This window comes from Scylla paramamosain, unplaced genomic scaffold (assembly GCF_035594125.1).
Source record: "Scylla paramamosain isolate STU-SP2022 unplaced genomic scaffold, ASM3559412v1 Contig13, whole genome shotgun sequence".
Taxonomy (NCBI): domain Eukaryota; kingdom Metazoa; phylum Arthropoda; class Malacostraca; order Decapoda; family Portunidae; genus Scylla; species Scylla paramamosain.
The window spans coordinates 1,358,624-1,365,000 of NW_026973678.1; the positions used below are offsets into that span (position 1 = coordinate 1,358,624).

The window sequence follows — 6,377 nt, forward strand, 5'->3', positions numbered from 1 at the left end:
CTTCTCATCTCTTTCTGCCACCTACCTACTCCTATCTCTCTCTCTCTCTCTCTCTCTCTCTCTCTCTCTCTCTCTCTCTCTCTCTCTCTCTCTCTCTCTCTCTCTCTCTCTCTCTCTCTCTCTCTGCAGCCAAGACAAACAAGGAAGGAAAACAAGAAGCCTGCAAACCATTTCAGAAGATGGATTGAAAAAAATGCAAGAATGGTAAGTAGCAGTAGTAGTGGTAGTAGTAGTAGTAGTAGTAGTAGTAGTAGTAGTAGTAATAGATATTGGGCATGGCAGTGTGTGTGTGTGTGTGTGTGTGTGTGTGTGTGACTCACAACACGCAACGAGCCCTTTAGAAAGATGTGTGTTAAGAAGGACGTGCCCTATCTATCTATATTTATAGAAAAGATGGGTGAAGGAAGAATAATATGAGTATAAGAGGATAGTGAGAAATAATGAAAGAAGTATAAGATTAAAGATGGTGGGCTGTCCACCTTGCTATTTTACTTACTGATGTTATACTGTGTATTATGTGTTTGTGAGAATGTTTGTGTTCTGTGTGCTGACTTCATGTGATGGCACGGGCCGCGATTGTTCTCCCTGTTACACCGCAGGCGAGTCGAGAGAGACTCTACCACTACTCCCTCGCCGACACCACACAACTCTTACCCCCTATAGGTAGGTCCCCGGGTGTCGGCGACTCAGGATGAGGTGCAACCCCCTCCCCATCTACCGCTTGCTGGGGGCCAGCAAGCCCTACCAGTGGCCAGTACCCCTCGGCTGTGCACTACGGTGTGGTGAACACCGGCTTGGCATACCGCCTCACCGCCGACTCAGGGCGCGGAGTGGGGAGAGAGGAGGCCAGCTACGAGTCCCATGTGAAGCATGTGTGTGTGTGTGTGCTGTTTAGAGTGTTGGAGTTACATAATATTCTTTCCTTTCCAGATGCCCCGTGTGTGCTGAGTTTTTGTGTTTGGCCATCTTCAGGAATACAGTGAGTAAAGGTAAGTGTTTTAAGGTGAGTATGTTTCCTTTATTTTCGGTTTGTTAATATATTGGGTTGGGTATTGTTTTGCATGCCTGTAGGCTGCCGCGCTTTCCTTACCGCCGGGGGCACGTCCTCCTCAGGACGTGCCCCCGGCGGTAAGGAAAGCGCGGCAGAGACTTGGGGGTGCGGAGAGGACGGAGAGGGAGCGAGCCGGGAGAGGAAGCTTTACATTAACGGCTGTGTTATCAATGGCTGGAGGCAACAGGCTTTTTAAATGACCCACGGCGAGTGAGCGAGTTGTCTATACCATGGAATCCGAACGGAATTCATACAAAGTTGGAGAAAACTCAAGTGTTGCGAGTGCTGACCAGTATGGTGTTGTGGGAAGTAAAGCCAGCCTGCCAGTGTACGGCTCCCCGGCTACGTATCATGTCTCAGTGAGGTGGCTGGGTGGTGCAGCCGAGGGGCGGGGCGGGGCGGGGTAGTGTTGTGGTGTGTGTAAAGCGTTGTTAAGCTCACTGGTTCATGGCGTGGGTGAACGTCAGCACCCCAGTGCTAGACAACCCTCCCTGCCCCTGGAGCAAGTCAAGGCTGTGATGTCAGCACACACGTCAGCACCCCAGTGCTAGACAACCCTCCCTGCCCCTGGAGCAAGTCAAGGCTGTGATGTCAGCACACACGTCAGCACCCCAGTGCTAGACAACCCTCCCTGCCCCTGGAGCAAGTCAAGGCTGTGATGTCAGCACACACGTCAGCACCCCTGTGCTAGACAACCCTCCCTGCCCCTGGAGCAAGTCAAGGCTCTGATGTCAGCACACACGTCAGCACCCCAGTGCTAGACAACCCTCCCTGCCCTTGGAGCAAGTCAAGGCTCTGATGTCAGCACACACGTCAGCACCCCATGGCTAGACAACCCTCCCTGCCCCTGGAGCAAGTCAAGGCTCTGATGTCAGCACACACGTCAGCACCCCAGTGCTAGACAATCCTCCCTACCCCTGGAACAAGTCAAGGCTCTGATGTCAGTCAGCACACATGTCAGCACCCCAGTGCTAGACAACCCTCCCTATCCCTGGAACAAGTCAAGGCTCTGATGTCAGCACACACGTCAGCACCCCAGTGCTAGACAACCCTCCCTACCCCTAGAACAAGTCAAGGCTGTGATGTCAGCACACACGTCAGCACCCCAGTGCTAGACAACCCTCCCTACCCCTAGAACAAGTCAAGGCTGTGATGTCAGCACACACGTCAGCACCCCAGTGCTAGACAACCCTCCCTGCCCCTGGAGCAAGTCAAGGCTGTGATGTCAGCACACACGTCAGCACCCCAGTGCTAGACAACCCTCCCTGCCCCTGGAGCAAGTCAAGGCTGTGATGTCAGCACACACGTCAGCACCCCAGTGCTAGACAACCCTCCCTGCCCCTGGAGCAAGTCAAGGCTGTGATGTCAGCACACACGTCAGCACCCCAGTGCTAGACAACCCTCCCTGCCCCTGGAGCAAGTCAAGGCTGTGATGTCAGCACACACGTCAGCACCCCAGTGCTAGACAACCCTCCCTGCCCCTGGAGCAAGTCAAGGCTGTGATGTCAGCACACACGTCAGCACCCCAGTGCTAGACAACCCTCCCTGCCCCTGGAGCAAGTCAAGGCTGTGATGTCAGCACACACGTCAGCACCCCAGTGCTAGACAACCCTCCCTGCCCCTGGAGCAAGTCAAGGCTGTGAGGCCAGACAATTTGTGGTCAATAAACTTATCTATCTGTGTGTGTGTTTGTGTGTGTGTGTGTGTGTGTGTGTGTGTGTTTTCAAGGTGTTTTGGAAAGGATAGGGATGTTTTTGTTATTGTTGTTGTTGTTTGTGATGTTTTTTGCATGTTGTTCTATTTCCTGGGTGTTTTTGGGAGAGATAACTGGGTTACTGATTTTTTAGGGCGGTGTTTCATCAGCAAATATATACGAGTATAGATGGCGCAGCTGGCGTCACTGCAAATATATAGATGGCGCAGCTGGCGTCACTGCAAATATATAGATGGCGCAGCTGGCGTCACTGCAAATATATAGATGGCGCAGCTGGCGTCACTGCAAATATATAGATGGCGCAGCTGGCATCACTGCAAATATATAGATGGCGCAGCTGGCGTCACTGCAAATAAAGGCATTGCATAAATGGTCTGTCTGGCGCTATAATGCTTCATCAGTGACCAACAAAATAAACACTCTATGTATTATCTTCATCGCTAATCCTTGGTGTTAGTTGTCAGTTGCTGAAATGAACAAGGCCAGCCTCCAGGAAGGTGGTGACTGTGAAGCCGTGTCGGCAGCCATCTTGGAACATTTGTATCGATGTGATGTAATCTTATGTATAGATGTGTGTGGGCGTGTTTAGGCGTGTGTGGGCGTGTGTGTGGAGGTGTGGATACGTACAGGCATGTTTGGGTGTGTGTGGGTGCATGTGGCCTTAAGTGGGCGTCTGTGGGCGTGCATTTCCTTACGTAGGCGTGTGTGGAAGCAAGTATGGTTTTATGTGGGCGTATGTATGGATGCGTATGGGCGTGTATGAATGCCTGTGGATGCGTGTGGGTGTGTGGGCTCGCGTGGGCGTGTATTTCCTTGCGTGGGCGTGTGTATGTATAGCTTTATGTGGGCGTGTGTATGGACGAATGAATACGTATGGGCGTGTGTGAACGGCTGTGGATACTACATGTGTGTGTATATGGACGTGTGTGGGCGTGTAGTGAAGCACGCATGGCTTCGTGTGGCGTGTGTGGGCGAATTGAAGGGTCCAGCTCCGTTGGCAGCCCGCCATGAAAACATGACGTCATCGAGAGTCGAGACCCAGACCGAGACCTTCCCTCCTCCTCTGTGTCTTTTGGTCGATGTTTCCCAAAATTTCCAATGTTTTTCGGCCACTTCCGGGTAATTAGATATACTACTACTACTACTACTACTGCACCACCTGTCTTGCCCCACTGCCGCCCGCTGATGCACCACCTGTCCTGTCCCACCGCCACCCTCTCGTGCATCACCTCTTATCCTGCCCCGCCGCCGCCTGCTGGTGCACCAACTCTTGTCCTGCCCCACTGCCGCCCGCTGGTGCACCACCTCCTGTCCTGCCCCGCCGCCGCCCGCTGGTGCACCACCTGTCCTACCACGCCGCCACCCTTTGGGGTTGGTGTGTGTGTGTGTGTGTGTCAAGGTGGCGGCCAGGTCACTTTACAGCTGACTGTGCTCCGAGTTTTTGCCATTTTGTGGGTTCCTGAGGGCTCCTGGAGATCCAGACGACATCTCACGTTATATGAATGCAGTAAGACCTTAGTGAGCAACTTTCGTCTTGCCAGTGGGAACCCAGAAGATAGAAGGAGTCGTAAAAAGAAGCTGCCGTCTGGGAAAACACTTCCTCAAATCGCCAACTCCTGCCGGCGCTTGTCCAGTAGGGGTTTGACGTCACACCGTTACCATGGCAACCAAACAGCTGTCAGACTTGCATAAATTTCAGCGTAATCAACTAGCAAAGATTAACAAAGAAGATTTAATAGACTCCATACTAGCATCTGACGCACAAGATGGTGAGCTGGCTAAACTGAACAAGACACTTGACGAGGTTATGAATGAAGTTAAATTACTGAGAGACATGATTACTTCCCCAGAGAGTACACTGAACCAGAACTACACCGAACTCGAGGCTCAGGTCGACAAGCAGGCTGAGGTAATGGTGAAGCAGCAGCAGTTCTTAGAAGCACTTGATTGAAAAGAGCGAGAGGCGAACATCATTATCTTGGGTGTACCGGATGAACACGACACACTGGAAGGTGCCGCGCATGACGAGGAGAAAATGAGCAAGATTTGGTCCAAAATGGGTGTAGGCAGTGTGAGTGGTACTCATCGTCGGCTGGGTAACAACACTTCACTCGGCACCAGGCGACGTCCCATCCTGTTCACGCTGGCTGATGAGGGACAACGCAGTACCATCCTGGACAACGCCAACCGCTTGAAGACATCTGGTGACAATTACAACAAGATTTATGTCAAGGAGGATGTCCACCCTTGTGTGAGGAGGGAGTGGCGACGATTACGGGAAGCAGAGACGACAGAGAAGGCACGACCAGAGAATGCAGGCTGTGCGGTACGTCTGGACACGAGGGAAGGGAAGCTGTATAGGGATGCAGATGTGATTGATAGCTGGAATCCTCAGTTTTTTTTAACATCACCACAGCATACAAGAAAGATAAGATCAATGTCGTGGAACACAGGTGGAGTGCGCACAAAGTTAGAAAAGGCAGATGTACAACAGATGTTACATGATTACGACATAATTTGTATTAATGAAGTTAAAACAGCTATGCCAGTGTCTTTCCCAGGTTATGTGACGTGTAAGAGTAAAGAAGTTGGTGCTGCAGAGCGAGGTGGAACAGTTGTATGTATTAACAACTGGTCATCTACTTCAGTATTTGATGTTGACACAAGCACGGGAGATCAAGTTTGGATGCAATTTCGCAATGTTGAGGGTGAACCATTTGCCTTTTGTTACATTCCTCCTTGTGACTCTCCGTATTACTCCCATGGCTTACTTGCCTCTATTCAAGTGAAGGTAAATTCTAGGTACATGCATAAAGGATATTTCATTGTTGGTGACATGAATGCGAGATTTGGGAACAGTGTGAGGCAATTATTGTCATTAACAGAGATACCTGATGTGAACAACATGTCATACCCAGTGATCCACGATGATGTAAACAGTGCTGGTGACAATGCTGAGGTGTTGTCTGCTATGTGCATCGATAACAAATTACTTGTCATTAATAACCTCATGTGTGGTGACAGACATTTTCCTGGTGACAAAACATTCAGAACACGTGACACTTGGATCTCAGAGGTAGACACACGTGTGTAGCGTCTCCATCTCTGATTGACTGTTAAGCGATTGTACCGTGTTAAGGCGAGGTGATCTGCCTTCCGATCATGCCCCCATTACAGTAACGGTAACTTGTACAGGTGTAGATGTGGGGAGTCTCAGGACGAGGGCTGCGTCACTGGGAGATCACGCAACCCTTCATGGCAATGCAGCAACAATTGTTTATTAAGGAAGTCTCTAAAATTTCACAGAATCAAAAAAGAAAGATTTGTGCAAGACATTATGCAAAGGATGTCTCATGGCGAAGATACTGATGTTGACGCCTTTGACAAATGTATTAGTGATGTACTGTATTCGTGTGTGGAGGACAGTTTAGACAGTGGTGACAGAGCAACAATGACAGGTAGTTGCAATCCTGGTAGGAGGGAAAGACTGCTGAGTGAGTCAGATGATGCAGCAGTATGGAGAGCTACTGACTGGAAAGGCGACTTTAACATTGATAGAACTGATGACAATTTGTGCCCCAGTGATGATGATTTTAAATGTCACTCTGAGTC

The 6,377-nt window shown here is 50.3% G+C and overlaps 1 protein-coding gene across 2 annotated transcripts in view; it reads left to right on the top strand.

Moving 5' to 3' along the window:
- The first annotated feature begins 807 nt into the window (after nucleotides 1–807).
- Nucleotides 808–6,377, top strand: part of LOC135097144 (uncharacterized) — a 24,439-nt gene continuing 18,869 nt past the window's right edge. Inside the window, exon 1 of one of the 2 annotated variants that reach the window (XM_063998917.1) lies at nucleotides 808–989. The gene's annotated coding sequence lies outside the window, so the exon portion shown is untranslated. Of the gene's footprint in view, nucleotides 990–4,424 lie in introns of those variants that run through there. The other variant, XR_010265407.1, reaches the window with a different exon arrangement.